Source organism: Labeo rohita, unplaced genomic scaffold (genome assembly GCF_022985175.1).
Source record: "Labeo rohita strain BAU-BD-2019 unplaced genomic scaffold, IGBB_LRoh.1.0 scaffold_797, whole genome shotgun sequence".
In the NCBI taxonomy this organism is placed as follows: domain Eukaryota; kingdom Metazoa; phylum Chordata; class Actinopteri; order Cypriniformes; family Cyprinidae; genus Labeo; species Labeo rohita.
Genome location: NW_026129741.1, coordinates 31,148 through 37,241, shown reverse-complemented (window position 1 = coordinate 37,241; position 6,094 = coordinate 31,148).

Below are 6,094 nucleotides of genomic sequence, written 5' to 3'. Positions count from 1 at the left end.
AGTCAAAATAAAATAAATTAAATTAAATTAAATTAGCTTGCATGTTACTATCATATTGGCTGTTCATTGGTACTAATAATGCACATATTAATGCGTTTTTCTGCATGACCATATTTTAGATCCCTTTATCCTACCACATAACTATTAATAAGCAGCAAATTATGAGTTTATTCAGCCAAATGTTGTAGTTAATAGTTGAATTGAGTGAATAGAGAATTGGGCCTTAAAATAAAGTTTATCTGTCTTGTACAACATGGACTGATTTGTGTAGTGGTTAGTTTAACAACTATAGATGCTGAAGAGAATAAAAGTTTGATATTCAACATCACAAAATCTGTTGTCCACAGCATTACAGTCAAAACTGAATTAATATTTATTACATTTAAAAATTGAAATACAAAGGATCAAAACACACACTGTGTATGGTGCAACAGCATGGAGTCAGGCTATGAGACCAAAAACACATTTCATTTTCACATTTAAAAAAAAAAAAAAAAAAAAAAGAAAGAAAGAAAGAAACTGGATGTTCCTGCTATTATGTTTAGCAAAATCAAACCCTTCAGTTCATAAGAAGAACCTCATAGCAGCAGTCAAACACAGTTGTTAGTCTGATGGTTTGAGGATGTTTTGTTTCATCAGGATCTGGACTGTTTGCCATCACTAAAATTTTGCTCTGGCCTTGACAAATTCCAGATTGAGTCTTTACAACACAACTCTATGACTACATGAATCACTACTGCTCACATTACACAAGTCTTGACATTTTGATCCACAAAACAAAAACAAAAAACAACAACAAAAAACACCCTGCAGCTTCAACCTAAACCTAAATGATTTTGTTGATCTTTATACATATTAAAAAAATAAGGCCACATGAAAAGATTTCCCAGTGTAGGAATTAACACTGAATCATTGAATCTATATATTTATCTTGTCTGTTAATTATAACATAACTACTATGATGTTGTTGTTGCTATTGATGATGTTATAATATTCTAAATTTTTATTTATAATATTTTATAATAAATAAATGTATTCCTCACAGGAGATTCATGATACAGTAAAACACACAGAGAACCAATAGTGATTAGGAAATGTGTCAGTGTTTGAGGTTCATAATTTGACTACAAATTTCCTCCATTTGCAGGTGTTTTCATGGTTCAGTGAGTGAGTCATGACCTTTTCAATGTAAAAAACAAAGAAGACAAAATATGAATAAAAACAGACACAATAAATATTTATTATCTGAATTATTATTATTGTAACGGGGAGTGATTGACGAGAGGCGAGCGGATCCATATGCGAGCTTTATTAGTATAACAAACAGGTACAGGGTGAGCAGGCAGGGTCGAGACAGGAGCAGACAGGGATGTAACAGGCGATCCAAGAGAATAATCCGATAAACACGAGCGATAAATCACAAGGCAGGCGGCTAGACAGACGTAAACGAGAAAACCAGGCAGGAGATCAGAAACCAGGAACTTGGAACTCACTAGGAAAACAGGAATACAATAACACAATACGACGATTCAACGAAACAACAATCCATGAAGTGCAACTGAGGAGGACCGGGGTTTTATAGGATGCCTGATTGGTCACGGGGGCTGACGCAATCAGAGCGGTGGAGGATGGGAGATGCAGTCCGAGATGCAAAGTAACAGTCAGAGTGAGTAGGTGGAGCGAGAGTGACATCTGGCGGTGAGTGGACAACGGGACACCGACCAGATTCGTGACATAGCCCCCCCCCCAAGGAGCGGCTTCCAGACGCTCGAAGGAAACAGCAGTCCAGGGGAGCGGTGGGGTGGGAGCAAGACAGGGCGAGGGCTGGAGGACCAGGTCCATGAGGGAAGCCCAGAGATTGAGGCAGGACCGACAGAGCAGGTACCCTCCAGGGTGGGGCCGGAGGCGGAGCAAGAGCCCTCCAGGGCGGAGGTGGAGCAGGAGCCTTCCAGGGCGGAGCCGGAGGCGGAGCAGGAGGCGCAGGAGCCCTCCAGGGCGGAGCCGGAGGCAGAGCAGGAGGCGCAGGAGCCCTCCAGGGCGGAGCAGGCAACGCCAGAGCCCTCCAGGGTGGAACCGGAGGCGGGACAGGCGACGCCAGAGCCCTCCAGGGCGGAACCGGAGGCGGGACAGGCGACGCCAGAGCCCTCCGAGGCGGAACAGGAGGCGGGGCGGTCCTCCAGGGCGGAACAGGAGGCAGAGCAGGAGGTACCGCAGCCCTCCGGGGCGGAACAGGAGGCGGAGCAGCCCTCCGGGGCAGAACAGGAGGCGCAGCCGCCCTCCGGGGCGGAACAGGAGGCGAAGCCGCCCTCCGGGGCGAAGCAGGAGGCGCAGCAGCCCTCCGGGGCGGAACAGGAGGCTGCGTCTTGGACGGGGACCTGGGGAGAACAGTGACAGAGGATGCAGACAGAAAAAAGGGAGAAGCAGAGAGTTTAGCAGTTAACGCCCCCTCCATAAGAGGTTCTACGGCCGACGCCGACACCTCTGGAGGCATTGGTGCAGCTTCTCCGATGGGGAAGGCTTCGGGAGCAGACTTGAGACCCGACGGGACCTCTGATGCAGGCTTGTGATCAGAGGGGAGCTCTGGGTCAGGCTGGAGACCAGACGAAAGCTCTGCAGTAGGCTTGAGATCAGAGGGGAGTTCTGGAGCTGGCTGGAGACCAGACGAGACCTCTGCAGCAGGCTTGAGATCAGAGAGGGACTCTGGAGCAGGCTTGAGATCAGACGGGAGCTCTGGGTCAGGCTGGAGACCAGACGAAAGCTCTGCAGCAGGCTTGAGATCAGAGAGGGACTCTGGAGCAGGCTTGAGATCAGACGGGAGCTCTGGAGCAGGTTTGAGATCAGACGGGAGCTCTGGAGCAGACTGGTGAACAGACGTGGCCTCAGGGGCACAGTGTGCAGCCCACACACACCAGATGGCAACCGCCATTAGAGGAAGAGCAGCAGCGGGAGGTTGTGGTGGGTCCAGTACACTGGTTACCATGATAGGCCGTGATCGTGGGATATCAGACGAGGCATGGCACGGCTCTGGAGGGTCAGACGAGACATGACGAGGCACTGGGAGGTCTGAAGAAACATGGAGAGGCTCTGGGCCATCAGGCGGGACGTGGGTTGACTCTGGGCGATCAGACGAGGCATGACTTGACTCTGAGCGGTCAGACGAGGCGTGATGGGCAGGATATGACTTGGTTCGTGGTGACCAACTGTGACCTGACCTGCTTCGTGAAGACCAATAGTGAATTGGCTTGACTCTTGGAGATCAGCAATGACCTGACTCGGCTCGTGAAGATTATTAGTGACTCTACTTGACTCAGGGACGACAGCCTTGACGTTGCTTGACTCGGGGACGACAGCCTTGACGTTGCTTGACGCGGGGACGACAGCCTTGACGTGACTGGACTTGGAAGCTTGACTGGACTTGGAAGCTTGACTGGACTTGGAAGCCGGACTGGACTTGGAAGCCGGACTGGACTTGGAGACTACAGCTGTAGCCTGACTTGACTCTGGAGCAGTGGCTGAAGCTTGACTTGGCTCTGGAAAAACAGCAGCAGCTTGGCTGGGCTCATGAGGACCTGCTGTAACCTGGCTTGACTCCTGAACAACATGGCTTGGCTCAGGAACAACAGCTGTAACGTGAATTGACTCAGGAACAACATGGCTTGACTCAGGAACAACAGCTGTAGCGTGACTTGACTCGTGAAGAACAGGTGTGACTTGGCTTGACTCGTGGGGAACAGCCGTAACGTGACTTAACTCGTGGAGAACGACAGCTGTGTCTTGACTTGACTCTGGGGTAGTCGCCGTGGCATTAAGGAGTGCCATTTTAGCTGCCCATACCGTCACTAGAGGAGTGTCCAGCACGTGGGCCATCCTGACCACAGGTGGTGTCCGGATGGCGGCCATCTTGTGTAGTTGCTTGGAGATGGCGGCCATCTTGTGTTGTTGCTTGGAGACGGCGGCCATCTTGTGCAGTGGCTCTGGCGTGGCAGCCATCTTGTGCAGTGGCTCTGGCGTGACAGCCATCTTGTGCAGTGGCTCAGGAAAGATGGCTGTAATTTGACTTGCGACAGGGGCAATAGCTCTGACTTGACTTGACACAGGATACACAGCTCCAGCTTGATTCGACACAGGAACAGCAGCTGTAGCTTGACTGGACTTGGAAACTTGACTTGACTTGGAAATTTGACTTGACTCAGGAAACACAGCTGCAACTTGACTTGACTTGGAAACTCGACTTGACTCAGGAAACAGCTGTACCGCCATATAGCTCTGGTATGGCAGCTGTGACGTGACGGAGCTCTGTTTCCACCGCCATCCTGTGATGGGCTCCGCCGTCGCCGCCATCTTTTGAGCGCGCGCCGGCGCTGCCGCCATCTTGTGAACGGGCTCCGCCGCCGCCGCCATCTTTTGAGCGCGCGCCGGCGCTGCCGCCATCTTGTGAACGGGCTCCGCCGCCGCCGCCATCTTGTGAGCGCACGCCGGCGCCATCTCGCAAACAGGCACCGCAGTCGCTGCCATTTTGTGCACGGGCTCTGTTGTCGCCGCCTGAGTATGATCGCGCTCCGGCGCGGCCGCCATTTTGTGAACGGGCACCGCTGTCGTCGCCATAGCTCGAGCGCGCTCCGCCACGGCCGCCATTTCACGAGCGATCCAGGCGGAAAACTTGTTTGTGGCGTCGTGATCTGGCGTTACCACCAATCTGCGCACGGGATGCGCGGCTGCCATGTCCGCGTTGTCGCGTTCCTCCTTCGCGACCTCCACAGTACATGGCGAGCCCACACACAATAATGCAAAGTTCATAAACGCCTCCAGCGACGAGCGCGGGCCCTCGCGTCTCAGTCGCGCACGGAGGGGCTGGTTCACGCCGTCACAAAAAATCTCAATTTTTATACAGTCCGGGAGAGTGGAATGGTTGGCAATTGAAAGAAACTCACGGATGTATTGATCAAGTGTACGTTGTCCTTGCTTTATCCGGCATAGAATCCTGTCAGTGTCTGTATCTGAATGTCCGGGGGTGAAGCTGCTGGATCCTGTTGTGATGGATTGTTCTGTAACGGGGAGTGATTGACGAGAGGCGAGCGGATCCATATGCGAGCTTTATTAGTATAACAAACAGGTACAGGGTGAGCAGGCAGGGTCGAGACAGGAGCAGACAGGGATGTAACAGGCGATCCAAGAGAATAATCCGATAAACACGAGCGATAAATCACAAGGCAGGCGGCTAGACAGACGTAAACGAGAAAACCAGGCAGGAGATCAGAAACCAGGAACTTGGAACTCACTAGGAAAACAGGAATACAATAACACAATACGACGATTCAACGAAATAACAATCCATGAAGTGCAACTGAGGAGGACCGGGGTTTTATAGGATGCCTGATTGGTCACGGGGGCTGACGCAATCAGAGCGGTGGAGGATGGGAGATGCAGTCCGAGATGCAAAGTAACAGTCAGAGTGAGTAGGTGGAGCGAGAGTGACATCTGGCGGTGAGTGGACAACGGGACACCGACCAGATTCGTGACAATTATTATATATTTTTAAATATTTTAAAGTTTTTAAAGTATATATTTAAATAACATTTCATCCATAAATATTATATAAATATTAAACAGTTCAACAATCTACTTGATCTCCATGAACACTTCCTTTGACAATGATCCATAATTCTCCTTTACTAAACACCTCCAAATTTGAACATTTAACTCTCAAAATCACATCAGAAACTGTCAAACATTAAGATTGTGTATGAATCTATGTTACGAGCAGATGGTCTTTAATATCAAGTCTATTATCAGCCCAGCAAAATAACCATATTTCCCTAGAGAATCACCAGGATCTTTAAAGTTATTTCAGTGAGTTTACTACATGTAAGTTGGTCATACATGTGGGGCTCTCAAACAAATTAACAAACAAACTGATACATTAAATTGATACATTCATAGTTTGTTTTGTTTGTTTGTTTTGTTTTACAAAATGAAATCCCCAATTAAACAAAAGAACAATACATTAGTATTGTAAATTGATAAAGTATTTCTAGAGCAATGTTGAGTGGTTTATTACACACAGAAGCAGACATGAGCTTTTGACAAATAGCTA